Below are 18,943 nucleotides of genomic sequence, written 5' to 3'. Positions count from 1 at the left end.
GCCCTCTAGTGGTCGGCGCCCCTAGGAAGGTGCCTAAGCTTGCCTAGTGGAAGCGCTGGCCCTGTGTGTATCATCAACCTCTTCTGCTTGTTAGTTTTCTCTTTGTTCTTTTCTTCCTTCTGAATTGTTTTGTTTTTTTTTAGCCTGAAATTCCAGATTTTGCTAAAAGAAAAAGTGAAAAAGTGAGAGAATGAGAAAACCAGAAGATCTGCCTTGTTATTGTTTTTATTTTTTTTTATTGAATTAAGTTAAATTGAAAAAAACTTTGTAACAGTAGGAGGTAAATTTGCTAAAATGAGAGTTTGTAGAAGTGAGTTTTAAAAGAGATGTTGCCCATAGCAACCAATCAGATTCTACTTCTAGAAGATAATAGCTAGAATCTGATTGGTTGCTATAACATCTCTTCTAAATCTCACTTCTAAAAACTCTCACTTTAGTAAATTTACCCCCTAGGTCTTAGTTTAGTTCCAAAATAAGGGATGCTTTAAAGGCTAAAGATTTCCCCATTGCCTCTGTTTTTGCAGCATTTAATTTAATAAGCCATACATTCCAACATTTGTCTAATTAATTTGAATCATGTGATATGATGACTGATTTGGATTTGACCATATTATTAAGGTGCCATGTGCAAAGGAGGTGTCTTAGGACCTGATTCAGACCCGCTCGCAAGTGGGTCGATGTTGGGCCAGTGCGCATGCCAGTGATAGAGCCAAAAGCACTCCAGGGCTTGCGGCAGATGAGACCCTACCACAAGGGTCTCGTCGCAAGCCCAATGGTCGCGATTGTCCATCTTTTTGGCCGCTCGCTATAGCTGTGGGTGGTCACCCACAGCTATGCGAGCGGCCAGGAGGCCGCTCTAAAATTCAGAGGGACGGCCCTGATTCAGAGCGAGCTGCAAATTTAATTCTTGAAAATTGTGTTCTGTTACCAACAATTGCAGTTACCAACAGTTGCATTGTTAATACAAATATTAATGGGAAAAATGGACAGCAGTGTCTAGTACTGTCATGAGGACAAATCTCCAGATAATGATCCATTAGCTCTTATTCTGTCTGTGGGACATGTATAAAGGGTTATAATGGACTTAACATGATCAAACCTTGACAGAGAAAGACCCAAATGACAATATGGAATGTCCTTTTCTGCACCACTGCCTAACAGAACAAGTGGGATAGACTGTGTTGGCATATTCTGTTATATTATTCATACTGTAGATACTTTACCAGGGATAAAGAAAGCTTTTCTCAGAATAAACAAGATAAGACAGCAGAGAGTGAATTCCAATTTTTGGGGGATTTTAGCATATAATTTATACTCAATTTTCAATAATGAAATTGGTCAATAATTAGAATCTAATGACTTTATGGTTTTAGGCACAGCAGCCACATGGGCCTTGAATAATGATCGACAGTTTATTGGAGAACGCTACATCAGTGGCTTTAACGTTCTACTTTAAAGTTGAACTTTAAGCTAAATCCATTTGGCCCTGGACTAGTCCCACTCGCTCTCGGCACTTCTATCTAATTTGATCACATTTGATTACTAGCATTTTCAGATTGTGCCGGATATATGGAAAGAGGTAAATAATAATTTCATTCCTTCAGTTATATACCCCTGAGGATATTCACCGACCACAACCTGAATAGACTCCATTTCTGCAATTGAAGATGCTGAGTGGTTGCTATGGGGATGATTGAACTCAGACACCTGGACACTTAAGTATTATATATGTTATTGCATATACAAATCATTACAGTCCAGATTACTACAGACCTAAGAGGAATAGCCATGGGAATAAGATGACAATTTACTCGGAGACAGTGCCTGCAACTTCATAAAATAAAATAAAAATCAGGTACAGTACTCACACATCAGCATTATTTAGTGAGTTGGGAAACGCTTACATGTACGGCTACAGCGATACTGTATATATCAAAATGAGCTCTGAAGGCAAGAAGTACAGAGAGATAGGTTGGAGAAAAAAAAATTAATTCCATCCATGTACTAGAAAATACTCAGAAAATGTCCTTGATAAAACCGCCAGGACCAGTGGGAATTTAAGGTATAGACAGAAGCTACTGATGCAGACGTAGGCAGGAAAGTTACTTTTATACTGTAGCTGGGAAGAAAATCTATATATGTAAAATCAAATTTTCTGACTGACTGACTCATCAACGCCCAGCCCAAACCCCTGGACCTAGAAACATGAAAATCGGGGAGTATATTCCTTCCATGACGTAGGTGCCCACTAAGAATTGTTTTTTTGAAATTCGACTCCTAAGTGGGTGAAAAGGGTTAAACTGTTTCCTCCCCTTCTGTGCAAAGTTCGGCCTGACTGTCTCATCGTGGCTATAGCACAGTTCAATATTCAAGCACCAACTGTCATCCCAAGTGCTGCCGAACATCACTGGCAGTTGGTGTGGCTCCCCTATTGGAATAGTGAGGGAAGGGGTATTATTATTATTATTCTTTATTTATATGGCGCCACAAGGGTTCCACAACGCCTTACAATGTACACACACAAGAAAACAGTTAACAAAAGTACAAACAATGCAGGACAGATACATGATTAATACATTGCTGCATAACACTTAAATAAGCAGCATGGTGTCTGTAACCAAGGGTTGGGTGCTGTTGTAAATTAGAGTATATTTAAGTCAAGTAGAAGCACATGAGGGAAGAGGGCCCTGCTCGTGAGAGCTTACATTCTAAAGGGGAGGGGGCAGGGGGCAGACAAACATGGGTGACACAGATGGGCTGGATACAAGTGTAACAGTAATATAGCATCTATGGAGAGGTTAGCCTAAACTTAAGAGGAAAAGACAATGAGTTGAGTAAAATTGCACCAAACCTCATGATTAGGGGGCCACAACCTTGGTTCTTTTGAGAGGTCGTCTTGCCTCGTGGTTCAGTATGGCATAGTTGGAGTGGATAAGCAGATTGCATGGGGAGATCAGGAGGGATGCGGGCAGCATTGGAGATCCAGGTGCAGGCACAATCCATAGGCATGATGGAAATGTGGTGGTAGATAAAAGCAGTCCTTAATAGCTGAAATTGCTGTTTTTTTTAATTCTCCTTCTGTTCTCCAGTTTAACTCCTGAATAACTCCAGCTTCAATTTAAATGATCTATTTACACTTCAAATCTAAGCACTGTTGCTGGAGCATCCTCGGCTATGGCAGCTTAATAGTGACAAATATGTATGACTCAAACCAGGTGTCCACACTGATTCCACCCCCACCCCTGACACCCTCCTCACACAACAAAGGGTCAGCAGTAAAATAAACAAATGGTGAGAGGACAATATACACTACCGTTCAAAAGTTTGGGGTCACCCAGACAATTTCGTGTTTTACATGAAAACTGACCTTTATGTATCAAATGAGTTGCAAAATGAATAGAACATATAGTCAAGACATTGGCAAGGTTAGAAATAATGATTTTATATGAAATAATACTTTTGTCCTTCAAACTCTGCTTTTATCAAAGAATGTTCTTTTTGCAGTAATTACAGCATTGCAGACCTTTGGTATTCTAGCTGTAAATTTGTTGAGGTAATCTGAAGAAATTTCAGCCCACGCTTCCTGAAGCACCTCCCCCTAGTTGGATTGGTTTGATGGGCACTTCTTGCGTACCATACGGTCAAGCTGCTCCCACACAACAGCTCAATGGGGTTGATATCTCAGAAAAAAAGGGATTTGCCCTCCAGCACACTGCAGCAAAATCAACACAAAAAAAACTTAAATTCTACATGATAATAGAGATTCAGAGGTATTTGCAAATATATGAATAAGTGCCAGGCCATTGTCAAGGCTCCTCTATACTGGCATCCCTAACATTAAGGGGTTCACTTCCGAGAAGCAAGGTACCCCAAAAAATTCCAGCCAAGGACCATCCCCAGGGCATCACACCAAAAGGGTAAAAAAATGTGATAGTGAAGTGTAAAGAATAGATGTGTAAAGATAAATCAATAAGTGTTAATGAAATGAGAAATAATTAAAATGACATAAATAATAAACAAACAATTAGAAAAGTGATAAAAAATATCTATGTGAATTAAGTGGTGATGCCCTGAAAAAGGTCCAGCCAGAATAACTCCGGGGGCCCCACTCCCAAACGCTCAGCCCAAAATAATTATTGCTACATAATAGTAGCACCCACTCTGGGTCATATAATTACAAATTGGTGTACTGCATAATAACAGCACATGTATAAGCTGAGAGCTGACTCCCCTTGGAGGTACCCCAGAAACCTCCATGGCACTATAAGGACCAGCACATCTTCCCAATACTGGCTCCCTTCATGCCTCTCAGGACTGCAAACAAAAAGTATGGTGGTCGCTCATATCAGCTTAATGACATAGCACAGGTGCTTGTAAAGCTGTCTGCTTCTCCCCTAAATAGTTCTTGCATAATTTGGAGGTGTGCTTTGGGTCATTGTCCTGTTGGAGGAGGAAATTGGCTCCAATCAAGTGGTGTCCACGGAGTATGGCATGGCGTTGCAAAATGGAGTGATAGCCTTCCTTATTCAAAATCCCTTTTACCTTGTACAAATCTCCCACTTTACCAGCACCAAAGCAGCCCCAGACCATCACATTACCTCCACCATGATTGACAAATGGCGTCAGGCTCTCTTCCAGCATCTTTTCACTTGTTCCGCATCTCACTAATGTTCTTCTGTGTGATCCAAACACCTCAAACTTCGATTCGTAAGTCCATAACACTTTTTTCCAATCTTCCTCTGTCCAATGTCTGTGTTCTTTTGCCCATATTACTCTTTTCCTTTTATTGGCCAGTCTTAGATATGGCTTTTTCTTTGCCACTCTGCCTAGAAGGCCAGCATCCCAGAGTCGCCTCTTCACTGTAGACGTTGACACTGGCGTTTTGCGGGTACCATTTAATGAAGCTGCCAGTTGAGGACTTGTGAGGCGTCTATTTCTAAAACTAGAGACTCTAATGCACTTGTCTTCTTTTACAGTTGGGCACTGGGGCCTCCCACTTATCTTTCTACTCTGGTTAGAGCCTGTTTGTGCTGTTCTCTGAAGGGAGTAGTACACACCGTTGTAGGAAATGTTCAGTTTGTTGACAATTTCTCGCATGGAATAGCCTTCATTTCTAAGAACAACAATAGACTGTTGAGTTTCACATGAAAGTTCTCTTTTTCTGGCCATTTGGAGAGTATAATCGAACTCACAAATGTGATGCTCCAGATACTCAACTAGCTCAAAGGAAGGCAAGTTTTATAGCTTCTCTAACGAGCAAACCTGTTTTCAGCTGTGCTAACATAATTACACAAGGCAAATAATATTCCAAATGTCCAAAAAAAAAGGTTCTTACAAAGTTCCTTTATCTTTTTCTTTTCTTTATGCTTCTTTCACTCATGCAAAGGAAAACGAGAAAAGACAAAATCTGTATAAACTCTTTAAACATTCTTCCTCACTTCATAAAGACATATGTGGAAATAGGTATCTTCAAAATTAGCACTCAATGTGTATCCACTAAAAAAATGTAATATCCGTCAAAAAAGTAATAATTGTAATATGCAATAAATAGTGATATGTAATATACCTTACTCACTTAGTAACTACATATACACCTGCTCATCAAGGTATCTTTACTCTATAGACGACACAATCTATTCAAGGGAAAGTGTACCGTCTTCCTCCTGTAAAGGTATCTTTATTTGGGTTTTCTCCACAGGATCTCATATGCAAAAGTCACGTTGTTATTTTGTAATGAAAAATTTATTTACTTTAAAAACATGAAGAATTTTTCTTCATAAAAAACACCACAATTTAAAGAAAGTCCACAGATTATTGTTCTCCAAGAGACATGGAGGGAGTAATATAGTGGTAACATAGATGGTAAGTTTGTACAGCTGTCCGGATCAACAGTAGAGTCACCTAAAAATACCTCCAATAGTCCAAGGGTTCAAAAATTCTGGTCCTTTTCAATTGCACAGTTCCCAGCATCCAACGCGTTTCGAACAAATCTTTCTCAAGGCATTTAATGGGGACTGTGCTATATTCTCCTATTTATACTATTCATTCCCCCTTTACAATTAGGGCAGAACTGGAACTTCACAAAGTCACAGAATTTACATATATTTGAATTTTGATGTATTGTATGTAAATTCTGTGATTTTGTGAAGTTCCACCCACATCTCCTGTCACTCATTACCCTGGGCTGCCTTTGCTGGGCGAGTGCGAGGGTTGCGATCGCAGTGTGTAGTTTGCGCACACGCAGAACAAAGCGTACGCAGAACATCGGCCCGCTTGCGAGCGCACAGCGCGAGCGGCTCTGAATCAGGCCCTGAGTGTTCACTTGCTGCCTTAATGTATCCCATCCCACGACAGGTGCCATTGTAGCAAGATGATCAATGTTATTCACTTCATCTGTCATTGAGTTATTGTTATGGCTGATGGGTGTATTTTATACAGTATTACCAAAGGAATATTTAATTGTAGCCCTATATCATATAAACCACTTTTTCATTTTCTTGTAGTGTTTTTTTTTTTTTTTTATAATACTTTGTGCGTGTAATACAGTAATTCAACTGGAACAGAAGAAGTAAAAAACAATGGGGTATATTCAATTGGGGTCGACAAAAGCAAAAAACCCGCACCTGTAAGGTTTTTCCTGCCGGTGCGGGTTTTTTGCTATTCAATTAGGTGCGTTTTTTGTTTTATTTTGCGTGCCGGGAGGTTTTTATTCTCGCACCTCCAGAGCAAGTGTGATTTTTTTTCTAAAATCGCTAATTTTAGGAAAAATCAGTGGGACTTGCTCTGGGACCCAGCGGATCCCCGCCTAATGCCTAATTAAGCTTTTGGAAGTTTCCAATTAGCTTAATTAGTAATTACTCACCTTCCGAAGTGCTGTCTCCAGCATCCAGCGTCGGGACCCGGACTCCAGTAGCAACGGTGAGTATGTAGTGTGTGTGAGCGTGTATGAGTGAGCGTGTGTTTGTGTGTGACCCCCGGTGTGTGTCCCCTCCAGTGTCTGTGTGGTCTCCCGGAATGGGCGCTGTGAGAACTACATCTCTCACCAGCCCTTGCCCCTCCCACCAGCTCCTGGAGCCTCCCAGCAGCCCACGGGACTCCCAACAGCCCCCTATCTAGTAAGAAGATAGAGGGGAGACCCCCGGGCAGGAAAGTGCAGAATTTTTTTATTTTTACGCGGCGCGGTGTTTTCAGAGCTGAAAACCCTGCGACCACTTATTAAAAATTGGATACCCCATTTATCGAGAGCGCGCATACCCGCGGTAATCCAAAATTGGGCGCAAGGGGTGCAAGGTTTTTTCCTCGCTAAACGTTGCGCCTATTTGAATATGCCCCAATATGTTCAGTCTAGTGTATCACAGACTTTGCTCGATAACATCAGGATTGTTAATTTGTATACTGGTATATAAGCAGATATATACTTGTGGTTAAAAAATATATATATATAATATATTATGTTACTTTCTATACCAATATATAATGATCTGACCCAGGCAATAGCCGCTGAAAAGACCACTCCAGTGGGCAGTGCCCAGCTTACATTGTGGCATGTGTCCTGTCACCTCTGATGTCTTGCTCAGCAATATCGTATTTCAAGTGTGCAGGGCGAGAAATAAAGCATCACTGCTGTGCAAAACTGCGGGAGATGTCTGACCCATGTGAACATGACTGAATTCCCTGGGTAACACATGGGCTCCGTCCTACCTAATCTGCCCTGTATGCAGGGCCGGTGCAAGGTTTCTTGGCACCCTAGGCATTTCTTCAGCCTTACGCCCCCTTCCCCCCACCCTTGATAGCTACACAAACCCTTATACAGTGCCCCCAGTAGTAGTCCCCCCTATGCCGTACCCCCAGTAGTGGTCCCCCCTATGCAGTGCCCCCAGTAGTGGTCCCCCCTATGCAGTGCTCCCAGTAGTGGCAGTGCCCCCAATATAGTTCCCCTTATACAGTGCCCTCAGTAGTAGTCCCCCACCTATGCAGTGCCCCTTATATAGTGACCCCAGTAGTAACCCTCTCTTAGCAGTGCCCCCAGTCGTGGCCCCCCAGATACAGTGCTCCCAGTAGTAGTCTCCCCCCAGCAGTGCCCCCAGTAGTAATCCCCCCAGTAGCAGCCCTCCCCCAGCAGTAATCCCTCCCTATGCAGTGCCCCCAGTAGTGGTCCCACCAGTAGCAGTGCCCCCAGCATTAATCCCCCCCTATGTAGTGCCCCCAGTAGTAGTCCCCCCCAACAGTACCACTAGTAGTAGTCCCCCTCTATTCAGTGCCCCTAGTAGTCCCCCAGCAGTGCCCCTAGTACCCCCATCAGTGCCCCTAGTAGTGCCTAAATTAGTACCCCCATCAGTGCCCCTAGTAGTAACCCCGCAGTGCCCCTATTAGTACCCCCATCAGTGCCCCTAGTAGTACCCCAGCAGTAGTCCGTCAAGCCAGACACATACACACACATGTCCTCCTGGGCCGGCCCGCTCTGTATAATGGGAGAGCCGGAAGACGGCCCGGCTCCGGCAGTGGGCGCAGCAGCCGATGAGAGTCTGTCTTACTCTCATCGGCTGCTAAAACAAACAAACAGATGCCGCCGGCGGCTGTGTGTTTGTTCCTAGTAGTGTAGTGCGGACAGCACTACACTACCGTCCACACTACTGCCCTGCAGTGGCCGGCGCTCTTAGGCAAAAGTTTGCCTAGTGGTAGCGCCGGCCCTGCCGGTATGTGCCCCCAGGAGATAATGTGAGGAGTAGAGTGAGGAAACCGGTTCTAACTACATTTAAACTACAGAATGTGAATAGTGAGGACATTACATATATTTCCTGCATCCACACGGAATCTCAGCTTCTGCTGTAACATGCGGACGATGGGATCAGAATCTAGAGCAAACAGCAAGAATTCATGGATACATCCTGCCTCCTGTCACTGGTTCAGGTTGGTGGTGGTGTAGGGGAATGTTTTGCTGGTGGTGTAGGGGAATGTTTTGCTGGCACATATTAATACCAAATGAGCATTGCTTAGGTGCCGCAGCCAACTTGCGCATTGTAGCTTGCCATGTACATGCCTTTATGGCCACCGTCTCCGTGTCATCTAATAGCTACTTCCAGCAGGATAATGCATCTGGATGGAGATGTACTAAGACCCCTAAGATGTGAAGAAGTGAATAAGTGGAAATTAAAAGCCCCCTAAAATGTGGAGAAGCTTGCCGCTCCCATTAAGCATACCTCCCAACATTTTGGGTTTTCAAATCGGGACTCCTGCGTGCGCTGAAAAGGGGGTGTAGCCTCATTTCCGCTAGGCCCCAGGAGGATGCTGTTTTGGGGGCGTGGCTGCATGTAACTCCCCCGTTTTCAGGTCACGCTGGGGGTGAGTCTCTTCCCTGCACTGCCCCCCCAGCCTCCTCCCTCCACAGCCCCCCCAGCCTCCTCCCTGCACTGCCCCCCCAGCCTCCTCCCTGCACTAAATGGACCACGCAGCTTCCATTCACTTTCACCGGAGATGACCGCGTGACTCTCGACCGCCTGAGGGATACCGCTGCCCACGGGTGGGATAGCAGGACAGTCCCCAAAAAGCGGACACTGTCCCGCTAAAATCGGGACAATTGGGAGGTATGCATTATGTATCAATTTATTTGAATCATCATGAGTTTACAGCTCTGCATAACTCGGCTTAGTAAATACAAACACGAGGAGTGGTGTTGCCACTGCGCAGTTTGCCCGTTTACCTGCCTTCCCGTGTCAATGTTCTTTGAACCATTGACATTAGATGTATAGTCCAAATGCAAAACTACATAAAAGTCATTGTGCTTCTTGTAGCATTTCTATATTCTATGCATATCGATGTAAATCATATTAGAAGCCCAATCCAAGTCATTTATGCTTAACCACTCTTATTCCATGGCGGGGTTGCTAAGTAGCAGGTGTATCCGACAGCAAAATTCACACATTAGTAATAAACACCACACACATAAGTATGATAGAAAGATGTAAAAGTGACAGCATTACAAAGGGATCAGACGTTTATAGAAGCAACCTGGAGTTTAATTCACACAACCGTGTCTGCATTCCAAGTACGTACAGCAACACCTGAATCAAGTACAGTGCTGGGAAAGTGTTTAAAATAATGAGCATTGCAAATAGATATATAAGACTTGATACAGCAAAAATTTGATTGGGGGCCATCACATGGAAATCTCAGCCAATCCCTATGCCCCCCCCCCTCCATTTCCACACTCTTATTTTAGTAAAGGAGGGAAATGGGGGTGACTACATGTAGCACAGTAGGGTGAGGGAAGCAATGGGGCACTATATAATTTAGACAATATATAGGGCCATGTTCAATATAGGAGCGAAAAGTCTGTGCTGGACTTTTCGCTCCACATCGCAGGTTTTCTGGGGATAAAGTATCGGGCGCTTGCCCGCTTTGTCCCCATATTCAATTAGAAATCAACGAAAACGGGAGCCGTCGGAAAGGTAAGTATCGCTAAGAAATGGGAATTTTCAAGAAATATTCCAGGGACCCCCTAAAGATGTCTAGACATGGGGGATCACTATGGGTACCCCCAATTTTACCTGCTGAAGGAAGTCGGGGGTTTCTAATAGCCGCGGCAGGTGCATATTTGCGGCTATGAAGAAGGAGTGAAGAATAGCACTTACATTTTTTTTTTCAAAAATAACTATTCCTATTAAATTTGGGGTAAATGAAGATGGGGGGTAACCATTTTTTTAAGTCCCTAAAATGATTTTTAAAAATTCAGCAAAAATGCACCTGTCGCTACTCCCGCAATGAAGAAAACACCTGCCGCATGCTTGGGAACCCCTCTGAATTTAATTTGGCTATTTTAGAAGTGTATTCCCAATTTTATTTTTTTTTTACCCCAAAATCAAAGCATATTTTTTGGGGTGTACCGATTTTTTTTTAAAACTTTTTTTGACACAGTTTATTTTTAAGTGACATTCCCATGGAAGCAGGCTATTTCTTTTTAAGCCTGCACCCCTAAACTCCAATTCTGCACTTTTTTTCGCCATGTAAAACATGGTGAAAACTCATCCCCGTTTTTTTTTTCAAAGACTTTTTGCCTCGGGCGAAAAGTTTTTTAAATTGAATACGGGGATAATTCAAACATGTGAGAATGACATCATTTTCGCTGCCTAATTGAATATGGCCCTTAGTGTTCATCCAAGCACCCTGCACCTGTTCCAACCTGTGCAGTTCCACTTTCCTGCCTGGGGTGTCTCTCTCTGCTCTGGTGCTTCTAGCACACTCAGCTGATGCAACAAACTTCTGATATACAGACAAGTGTGTACTAGAAGCACCAGAACAGAGAGAGACCCCAGGCAGGAAAGAGGAACTGCACAGGTTGTGAGAGGTGCAGGGTGCTAGAATGAAGACTAAATACAGATCAGAATTTTCTATATTTCAGCTGAAATTTGGACTAAAACTACCTCAGATTTTCACACGTCCTAATAGTAGATAAAAAGAACCAAATCAAACAAATTAGACAAAAAAAATGAGACATGCTTTTATTTTGGAGGAAAATTATCCAATATCACATATCTGTTAACCTTTAGGCTTAGCAGATATTTCGAAGGTGAAATTAAAGTCAGTTATTTTCAATCTACTGGATGACAATCAGGTGTGAATGGACAACCTGTCTTTTTAAAAGAACAGGGACCTATCAAAGTCTGATGCTCACAACACGTTTGTATCATGCCACGAATAATGGAGATTTCTAAGGTCCTCAGAAGAAGAGTTGTTGATGCTCATCAGGCTGGGAAAGGTTACAAAACCATCTCTAAAGAGTTTGGACTCCACCAATCAACAGTCAGACAGATTGTGTACAAATGGAAGAAATTCCAGACCATTATAACCCTTCCCCAGGAGTGGTCGACCAACAAAGATCACACCAAGAGCAAGGTGTCTAATGGTTTGCAAGGTCACAAAGGAACCCAAAGTAACCTCTAAGCAACTGAAGGCCATTCTCACAATAGCTAATGTTAATGTTCATGAGTCCACCTTCAGAAGGAAACTGAACAACAGTGGTGAGCATGACAAGACTGCAAGGAGAAAGCCTCTGCTCTCCAAAAACTACATTGCTCACTGTCTGCAGTTGCTAAAGATCACGTGGACAAGCCAGAAGACGATTGGAACAATGTTTTGTAGACAGATGAGTCCAAAATAGAGCTTTTTGGTTTGGTGAAATGAGAACAATTCATTCCAGCATAAAATACGTTGGTGGTATTATCATGGTTTGGGCCTGTTTTGCTGCATCTGCCCCAGGATAACTTGCCATCAATATGGGACAATGAATTCTGAATAATAACAGAACATTCTAAAGGAAAATGTCAGGACATCTGTCCATGAGCTGCATCTCAAGAGAACGTGGGTCATGCAGCGAGACAACGACCCAAAGCCCACAAGTCATTCGACCAAAGAAATGATTAAAGAAGAAGAAATGTAAAGTTTTGTAATGGCCAAGTCAAAGTCCTGACCTTAATCCAATCGAAATGTTGTGGAAGGACCTGAATCTTCATGGGAGGAAACCCACCAACATAACAGAGTTGAAGCTGTTTTGTACGGAAGAATGGGGTAAAATTCCTCCAAGTCGAAGTTCAGGACTAATCAACAATTACCGGAAACGTTTAGAAGCAGTTATTGCTGCACAAGGGGGTCATACCAGATACTGAAAGCAAAGGTTCACATACTTTTGACACACAGATATGTGATATTGGATCATTTTCCTTAAAAAAAAAATTAGCATGTCTAATTTTTTTGTCTCATTTGTTCGATTTGGTTCTCTTTATCTACTTTTAGGACGTGTGAAAATCTGAGATAGTTTTAGGTTAAAATTTCAGCAGGAATATGGAAAATTCTGAAGGGTTCACAAACTTTCAAGCACCACCGTATATATCTATATACAGTATCCTTCTGTACGAGCTATGTTGCGTGTGAGGCTATATGCTGGCCCTGCGGCAGGGGAGGATTGGAAAGTATTGTTTTTCTTGACAAATGTCCTTGGAGACCTAAACGTCGACTACTTATGTGATGTGTGAGATTTCAATATAAAAACTTTCCTATTATCCTACGGAATTAATGAGCGCCCTCTCTTTATTAATTCTGCATATATGGACTTTATTTTAAAGAGATCACTGTACCTCTTGCCTACTTGTTTCCGGCTGGTTATGGATTCATAAACTAACATGGTTTTCCCAAGAGGCTTAAATGAACCTGTACATCCGGATATCAGTGTTATATGTTTTTTTATGTGAAATACTCACATTTTTCATTTTTATAACTTTTAATTTTTATTTAATTTTTTTCCATTTACATTATTTTTTTTTTTGTTTAGTCTGATCCTGATCTGTATAATATAGTCTATGCCCACCATCATATTTTATATATAGTGTTCGTGTTATGCTATAATAGAAAGTGCTTCTGTAATTCGCACTGCACTACTTGTGTTATGGTGCTATAAAGAAAGACGTTACCATTTTACTGTGTTACACTAATTCATTACATTACTGTTACAGCATGCAGCACTGAAGTAACATTTGTTGAGAGATCTGGCAGACACATTTCCCTGTTCCCTGTGGTAGCACTGTGATGATCGGGTTAGCAGGGAGCATTCAGTCACCTTAAATAGCTCAGGAACTGTGATCTGATATTGGGCGATTTCAGACGCAGCGGCCTTGCGAAAATATGCTAATGACTTAGCTGATGCATTGTGCACAGAGACGCCCATCTCCGCGGTGTCTCACATCAGCCGCTTACGTACATCGGTCGCACATGGAACAGCGGAGTAACCCAATGGTGTCTCAGAATGTCCATCTCATAAGACGCTGAGGCCTCTCAAGCTGGGTGTGAATTTGTAGAGCCTCACTGGGGTACGCCCAGAAAATGGTCCCGGCCTGCTTGTGTTTTCGTAGTCAACCCCGGTTGCCTCCCCCAAACACTGACTACCTGTCACTCAGTTTGCAAATAAATCTTCACTGCATCCAACCGTCGCTAATACATCGCCGCGAGTGCACATTGTGGCTTTGGCGCATACGCAGTACAAAAATATTGCTCCACTATATCTGACATTGCGTCCATCTCTGAATCGTTAATACTCACCGCAATCTGCCTCTTCATTGACTTCTGCGAAGTCTGACTCGTGTGACAACAACTTTAAAGTTTAAACCAGACTGAAAGTAACACTGTTAATGTAATGAAGTAAGTTACAAACTGACATGTATTACAGGCAAAATCCCCGGAAAATCATTATTTTCAAACATGACAACTCAACTCGCTGTTCCCTTTTTTTCCCACGTTCGGAATACTAGCATGGGCGTAACTACCATAGGTGCAAGGGGTGCAGATGTTATGTGGCCCAGAGCTGAGGGTGCCCATCTTCCTTGTCAAAGTTACATGTGTTAAATACATTTTTCACCATTGGGTGGTACATAGGGGCCCTTATATACTTTTGCTATGGGGCCTTCCAATACGTAGTTATGCCCCTGAATACAAGTCTTTAGATTTAATAAGCTGTGAGTTAACAAATGGACAACAAATACAACAAAAAAATAAGCCAAACAATAGAGGTGCCTCTACTCAAACTTCATGCACATAATAAAGATTCACATTACACATATATATTAAGCCGTTACAAATTGATAATTAAAGCCTCAACCTATTAATACATATATTTATGGGGGACAATTGTTTAATTTTTATATTGGGGACAAATTAGTAATAAAAAATATGACATTTTAATTACACAAACAATATAACATAATATATATATAATTTTTTTTTAATATATAATATATATTATATATTTATAACAAATGTGTGATGTACACCAGTAGCTAAAATAATTTTTATCCGGTAATTCCACTCTCTATAGGAAACAAATTTTATCAGAGGTGCGAGCCACAATTCCAAGTTTACATTCAATATTTCAAAGAAAAGAGGAAAAGGTTGGGGTATATGCAGAGGTGCAGTATGGGAAAAAAGAATAAACAAATGCGAAACTTTCATAATATCTTTATTAGTATCTATGCAAAAAATATATAAGCAGACAGTTGCGAAATATTAACCCTTAACTGGCTAGGTGGGTAAAATTCACATAAGTGGGGTGCTCTCAACACCCTCCCCAAAAATAAAATAGTTTCACGTGATATGACTGAAAATAGATCAACTGTACATCATCTATAGATTCATTAGATCTTTACCAACAAGGAAAAAAAAAAGTTAGAATAATATATTTTGTATAATAGTCTTTATTCTAAAGTCTAAAAAATGACATTTTGAATTTATAAATCACTCAACATAACTAGTTTTTATTCATACGATCTCTTACTGTAAAGGGAGCTGTAAAGCAAAAATATCAACCCATTGCACCGAATTATGATAATAATCAGAAAATTGCAATACGAAAAAAGGATAACGTAACTGGGGTGTTCAAGATTGAAAAAAGTATAGCAGGTGGATGGCTTTGGATACAATGACAAACTATAAACGCTAATTGAAAAATAGACAGTTGTACCCCTTTTACACCGACTAGAAAAATCCCGGGTTGAAGCACATGAACGCGCATCAACCCATCATTTTGACGGTGTAAAAGGATCAACCCGGGTCCAGTGACCCGGGGATCCGACTCGGCTGGATTGCAGGCTTGAGTGTAAACGGTGCGACCCAGGTCACGATGACCCGGGTCGCACCACATGCTGCTTGATTGGCCGGCTTCAGTGGCGCTTTGAGATGACAACCAGAATGGAGCAGCACTCCCCACCCACCCTCTGTACGAAGCGCTGCTCACCTGCGCCGGTGTGAACGGCTATGCCCAGGTCGGTGCCGCAGTGTAAAAGGGGGTCTGTCCCGGGTCTGAAACATGTTACAAATCCCGGGTGTAAAAGGGGTATAACATGGCAGCTGATTTTCCAGCTGGCAGGACTAGGGATTGGCATTGAATAGTGGCAGTGATTCCGCCCTTTGCAACATGCCTTGTAATAGCATGTAGCCATCGCAGGGTAACCATTGATGGTTTACCCAACAACGGGTCTGTTGTGTGCATGCAGTCCTTCACAGTAACTCATACGCAGAGCCGTAAGTAGACTTTTTGGTGCCCTGTGCCAGAAAGAGCATTGGCGCCCCCCTCATATTTCAAAGGGATATAATGCACCCAGAAAAGGGCCATGGCTTCATGGGGAAGGGCCAGGGAAGAGATAGGAGAGACCAGGAGATGCTGGGGATGAAATAAGAGGAAGCTACAAGCAAGAATGATAATAAACAAAAATTTCACAGGCCCAAACAGCGCCCCCTGACCTGTGGTGCCCTGTGTGATGGCACCGGCCGCACTGCCCTAGCTACGGCCCTGTGCATACGCAAACCTGCTGTGCTGCTGATAGTGCTGCTGGGTGTCCACAGCTGAATTTAAGTAATGCAGCCATTAGATGGGCATTGAAAGGTGGCATGTGATGGTTAGCAACCATCGCAATCTCTGCGTCGAACTGAAGACTATTTCCATTGATGGTTGCTAACCACTGGCTTCCAAAGGTCCATCCCCAGGTGATACTAGCATTTGCATATTATCTCTGCCACGACGTCGGCAACAGATGCAATAGGGCTGTCTTTAATTGTCACCCTGAATGATCAATTTGGATCAGATTCAGTGGCTTAAGTTCATCACAGATGCCCGGGGGCAAGTTATAATTTGGTGCCCCCATGTCACAGCCACTGACACTGTAACGTAGCATTTCGCATACAGATACACCCGCAGTCGCACACAGAACATAGGCACGCCGCATATCATTTTCATCAGCAGAAGCTGCCTGTGCCTCCTATTCGCATCGCTGTGTGAATAAGATGAATTTGAAGGAAAAAATTTGCATGAAAAGATGCTCAGTGCTACAAGTCACTCTGTGCTCACGCGTTGTGTCACACGGAGGATAGATGTATGTGGACACATCTATATGCATTAGTTACAGATAAGTTAGTGACCTGTATGGCATGAGTCTCAGAGTCCTCCTGATGGAGGCGAAAGCCACCTGATGTGGGGTGGGGAGCCCTCCTGATATCCCTGATGGAGGGGAAAACCACCTGATGTGGTGTCTTTGTGGACTGAGCTTAAGTCAAGATTCTGTATGACTGCCACTGCGGTGGGACTACAAATCACAAAATGCCCATTCTACTGCCATCTGCATCGAATGCTGGGAAGTTGGTCCACCTAAGATCTGCCCCCAGACTCAGTTGCTGGTGCCTCAGGCACCCTGCCTCCCATGCCTCTTACCCGCAGCTCCGTTCGAGGCATCCTTGTTGACATCCAGCTTCTGGAAGAAGATCTGCAGCCGTGCTTATCCTCAGGTCAGCCACTCAGAACTCTGCTGCATGGGTTCGCGGCTAGGGCTGCCGCCAGGGAGGAGTGGGATGAAGAGTTATGGGTGTGGGGTTGTCTGGACTGCTGCAAGGGTCCACGGCTAGGGCTGTCACCAGGGAGGAGTGGGACGAGGAGTTGTTGGTGAGGGGATGCACTGGGACTGCTACACACGGCCAAGCAAGGCTTGGGCTGCCATGGGGGGCGCGATCAGTGTGATCGCTCTCCACCCCCCACAGGCTACTGAGACTGTGTGCAGGGCTGCTGTGAGGAGGAAGCGGCACCGGGCCCCTCAGCGAGCCCGGGCGCAGGTAAATAGTACCCACCCCCCCCACACCCTCTCGGCGCCCCTGGGGACAGGCTATAGATAGACAGAGTAGGCATCTGTTGGTCTGACACAGAGCTCTCCACTAGTGTATGGTGGTTTCTCAGGTGCCGGGAAGAGGTGCCATGTATTGGACGGCCGTGACGGTACCCTCCAGGCACATAGTTACAGCCCTAAGTGGAGTGAATATATTGTGGGCAATTGAGGAGGTGCCCCTTCAGTGCTGGAGCCCAGTGACAGACTCCTCCATTGTCTCCCATAGTTCTGCCCCTGATCAGATTTGGTATCTTAAAATAAAAATCTGCTAAATTTGACCCCCATAGGTTCTGCTGTAAGTTCATCGACTCAAAAGTAAGAAGCTGCCCCTTTACTTTGTAATTTGATGGATCTGTGCTGTGTGACAATTCATGCGTACCCACAGACTGCTTTATGGGCACTATGATATGTACATAGTAGTAAAATGGAAAAAAGAGATTAGGGACACTGACAGTCTATTTGTATATACAACAAGCAAAATATTAATAACACTTAAACCCAAATATTGACAACTTGGCACTTCATACAAAACTGCATTGTGTAATACACTAGTGTAACTACTGTACTGTGGAATCCTGACAACTCACTTAGCGATAAGGGAAACACAAACAATAAGTATTTTGGTTAATGTAGCCAATTTGTAAATTAACTAAAAATGCTCGTACTGTCAATTACATAACAAGCTGTTTTATATCTGTAACACAGTGCAGTAATGTTCCAGTCCATGTGTTCGCAATTTTTTTTGCACAACCTTCTAAACCTTCTAAATATTTGTCCAGTCCCCCCCTAATGGGCCTTATTTATACTTGGACTCAAACGGAGTAGCAAAATCACACATTTGGGACCTATTCACAGATGATTGTAATCGACTGCAGCTCCCTCACCCTTCATGTAAGTCTAATGCTGCTACAGTATGACTAGAAAATAAGCACATACAGAGCCCCACCATCTGATGACCAGTATAAAGTACAGAGCCCCATCATCTGATGACCAGTATAAAGTACAGGGCACCATCATCTGATGACCAGTATAAAGTACAGGGCACCATCATCTGATGACCAGTATAAAGTAGCCGCATCATCTGATGATGATGACCAGTATAATGTACAGAGCCCCATCATCTGATGACCAGTATAAAGTACAGAGCCCCATCATCTGATGATTAGTATAAAGTACAGAGCCCCATCATCTGATGATCAGTACAGAGTATAGAGCCCCATCATCTGATGATCAGTATAAAGTACAGAAACCCA

General features: G+C 43.0%; 1 protein-coding gene across 2 annotated transcripts in view; it reads left to right on the top strand.

Annotated features, from left to right (window-relative positions):
• Nucleotides 1-18,943, top strand: part of RAMP1 (receptor activity modifying protein 1) — an 82,674-nt gene that overhangs the window by 15,500 nt on the left and 48,231 nt on the right. The window contains exon 2 of one of the 2 annotated variants that reach the window (XM_088449916.1): nt 1,605-1,855. The exons of the other annotated variant lie outside the window; for it this stretch is intronic. The gene's annotated coding sequence lies outside the window, so the exon portion shown is untranslated. The remainder of the gene's footprint in view (nt 1-1,604; nt 1,856-18,943) is intronic. 2 annotated transcript variants of the gene reach the window in all.

The sequence above is a fragment of the Taudactylus pleione genome, unplaced genomic scaffold (assembly GCF_031769625.1).
Source record: "Taudactylus pleione unplaced genomic scaffold, aTauple2 ptg000500l, whole genome shotgun sequence".
Taxonomy (NCBI): Eukaryota; Metazoa; Chordata; class Amphibia; order Anura; family Myobatrachidae; genus Taudactylus; species Taudactylus pleione.
Note: the sequence above shows the minus strand (reverse complement) of the source record. Positions and strands in the feature narration are given on the sequence as shown.